General features: G+C 38.3%; 1 protein-coding gene across 1 annotated transcript in view; it reads left to right on the forward strand.

Moving 5' to 3' along the window:
* Fgf2 (fibroblast growth factor 2) overlaps positions 1-3,364 on the forward strand; it is a 42,258-nt gene that overhangs the window by 36,508 nt on the left and 2,386 nt on the right. The gene's annotated exons all lie outside the window — the stretch shown is intronic.

Genomic DNA, 3,364 nt, shown 5'->3' on the forward strand with positions numbered 1-3,364 from the left:
AGGAGAGTGAGGCAGGGTGTGAGTGTGATCATAGCGGACTTTATACAGAGGAGGACCTCCCTGCTGAGTCTGGTGGCTCACACTTGTAATACTAGTTCCTCAGGAGGCTGAGCTCTGAGGATTGGGGTTCAAAGCCAGCCTGGGCAAGAAAGTCTGTGAGACTCTTATCTCCAGTTAGCCAGCAAAAAATATCCCCCAAAACCCAAAGTGAAGCTGTGGCTCAAATGGTAGATTGCTAGCTTGAGCAAAACAGTGGAGTTCAAACTCTAGTACCAGCACGAAAAACAAAAACAAAAACAAAACACAAAAATCTGAGCACCCTGTACAACAGGGGGTTATTAATTGATACTAATAAAAAAATGTAAAAACAAAAGCCAAAACCAAGGTACAAGTTGTTATAAGCTCTTAAGACCCCTTTCCAAGTTTAAATAGTGAACACAAACTAGAAACAGGGAAGGTGCTTTGTATATATGCCTATAAAGGTTAATAAAAAAAAACTACATGGTAGCTTTTGAGTATGAATCCTAAGGTTTGGTATTGAGATTGTTTAGTAAATTTACAGGGCTCAACATTCAGCCCAGATACATGGCTCCCTTCACTGTTTTTTCAAAGGGAAAAGAAAGCTGTTGGTTTCCACGATGCATTCACATAGTCCCTAGTATTGCTATTTTATCTGAAACATTAGGAACTGGCTGAACAGGCGAACATCATTGGCCTGGTTACATACTCTAGTAGGCACTAAGCGTGGTAGGCAGTGTGGGCTAGTGAGGAGGGGCATCCAGGAGGCTGGCTGGACTCTGAAGAGAAGTGGTTTAAGTACTTCTGGGGAAGTGACCTGTGGATCTGCTCTCACTTCTCAGCTTTTATTCACACTCTTAAAACTAGAATAAGTAAAGATATTTAGTAACCCAGATGAATTTCATTTATACCAGAGGCCTGTATTCATTTTCCATTTCTTAACTACCCAAGGCTGTATACTTTGTAAAGAAAAGAGCTTTATTGTGCTCTAGTTTTGAGGCTGATAGAGTTCAGTGGCCCCATCTGTTTGGCTTGTGGTGAGATCAGAAGCCAGAGGTGAGGGAGGGGCCAGACAGGTGCTCTAGCACAACGTTCTCAACTGGGAATCAACTAGGGTCCTAGTTGGAACCTAACTCTGTTCCGAGGGTGAGCTTCCTAATCACTGAAGGACTTGCCCTACAGGAACCACCTCTTAAAGATGTCAGCACTTCTTCACTGCACTAGAGAGCAAATTTGGAAACACATGCCTATATCCAAACCAAAGCAAAGCTGCAGACATCTCGCTAACAGAAGGTGCTGGATTTGGAATTTCTACATTATGTTAAGTGTCTGTTAAAACACTGGAATCCTTTGTTGGTTAGACACTTCTGTGTATCATACAGCTTGGTTCTTAGGCAATCTACAATTTACTATAAGGAATCTGACTATATTCAAGTTTATTAATAAGTAACTTAGTAGTAAAATTTTTGGTTTGTATCTCAATTTTTTTAAATCCATTAAGGGCCATCAAAATTTTAAAGCCAAGTTAAATAGTAAAATTCTTTTCCCTAGTTGCTGAGAATAGGATCTAATATCACAAACAGTGGTAACATCTGACTCACTTTCTCAGGTTTGTACTTTGATTTTTTGTTTTTGTACTGGTCCTGAGACTTGAACTCCAGATCTAAGTGTTGTTTCTGAGCTTTTTTTTGCTAGTACAAGGTTAGCACTCTACCACTTAAGCCATAGCTCCACTTCTGGCTTTTTGATGGAATTGGAGAGCCTCGGGGTCTTTCCTGTCCTAGTTAGCTTCAAATTGCAGTCCTCAGATCTTCAACCTAAGTAGCTAGGACTACAGGTGTGACTGCAATCTAGCACCCAGCACATCTGTGCTGTTCATTTTATTTTTGGTATTATACCAGCTCTTCTTGTGTATTAGTTTTTCTTTCTTTCTTTCTTTCTTTCTTTCTTTCTTTCTTTCTTTCTTTCTTTCTTTCTTTCCTTTCTTTCTTTCTTTCTTTCTTTCTTTCTTCCTTTCTTCCTTTCTTTCCTTTCTTTCTTTTTTGGGTCCGGTCGTAGGGCCTGAACTCTGGGCCTGGGCACTGTCCCTCAGCTCTTCAGCTCAAGGCTAGTGCTCTACCACTTGAGCCACAGCGCCACTTCTGGCTTTTTTCTTTTTGCTTATGTGGTGCTGAGGAATCGAACCCAGGGCCTCAGGCATGCAAGGCAAGCGCTCTACCACTTAGCCACCTTCCCAGCCCCTGTTTCTTTTTTTTTTGTTGTTGTTGTTGGTCGTGGGGCTCGAACTCTGGGCTTGGGCGCTGTCCCTCAGCTCTTCAGCTCAAGGCTAGCTAGCACTCTACCACTTGAGCCACAGTGCCAATTCCGGCTTTTTCTACTTATGTGGTGCTGAGGAATCGAACCCAGGGCCTCATGCATGCAAGGCAGACTCTTACCACTGAGCCACCTTCCCAGCCCAGTTTTTGTTTCTTTCATGGTTCATACCATTTTAAAAAATCTAATCTTGGAACCAAAAAATCTGGATTAAGTTTCAGGTCTTTTTAAATAGGGTTTTCTAAATATGAGTATGTTGAAATAGGCCTATATTAATAGGTATAATCATATATTTATACATATCTACATATACATCTTATATATAATATATAAATTCAAATGTTTAAAATGTATATGGTGCCTATATTTTTAACATCAGGATATATATGACTATACTATGTAATATAAATCAAAATTTAATATGTATATAGTATATAATTATATATAAAATATACATGTTATATAATCACATATTAACAGTATATATATATATGATACATCTATTACATACAATTACAAAATACAAGCAGATTTTTTCTCTTTTGGTTTTAAAGTATTTATCTTGGAAGTTGATTTTTGTTTTAATATTTCCATACTAATATGGTACTTACTAAACACCATTACTTGGAATATTATTTGAAAGTAGATATTTTTTTTCCTGATAAGAGTTGAATTGAAAAGGCAGTTCCCTTACTCCTGACAGAAATCAATACCTTCTACATTAGTCTTTGTTGTCTATCAGTGTTTGTAGATTATTAATTTTATGCATTATGAGGTAGTATATTTTTGATGTTATGTAACAGCCAATTTTGCTTATTTGTTGGTGTGCCAGTACTTGCTTGAACTCAGGGCCTTGTGTTTTCCCTTGGCTTTATTGCTCAAAGCAGGCGCTCTATCACTTGAACATATCTCCAGTTCCAACACTAGCCAATTTCTGTAACAATCCCACCCTGTTGGGTGGACAGAATTGATACTGTATTGTTATAACCATTTAATATGAAAAGTATGACAGCCAATTCTTTTTGTTTTTCAG

The sequence above is a fragment of the Dipodomys merriami genome, unplaced genomic scaffold (assembly GCF_024711535.1).
Source record: "Dipodomys merriami isolate MVZ:Mamm:240054 unplaced genomic scaffold, mDipMer1.0.p SCAF_15, whole genome shotgun sequence".
Classification (NCBI taxonomy): domain Eukaryota; kingdom Metazoa; phylum Chordata; class Mammalia; order Rodentia; family Heteromyidae; genus Dipodomys; species Dipodomys merriami.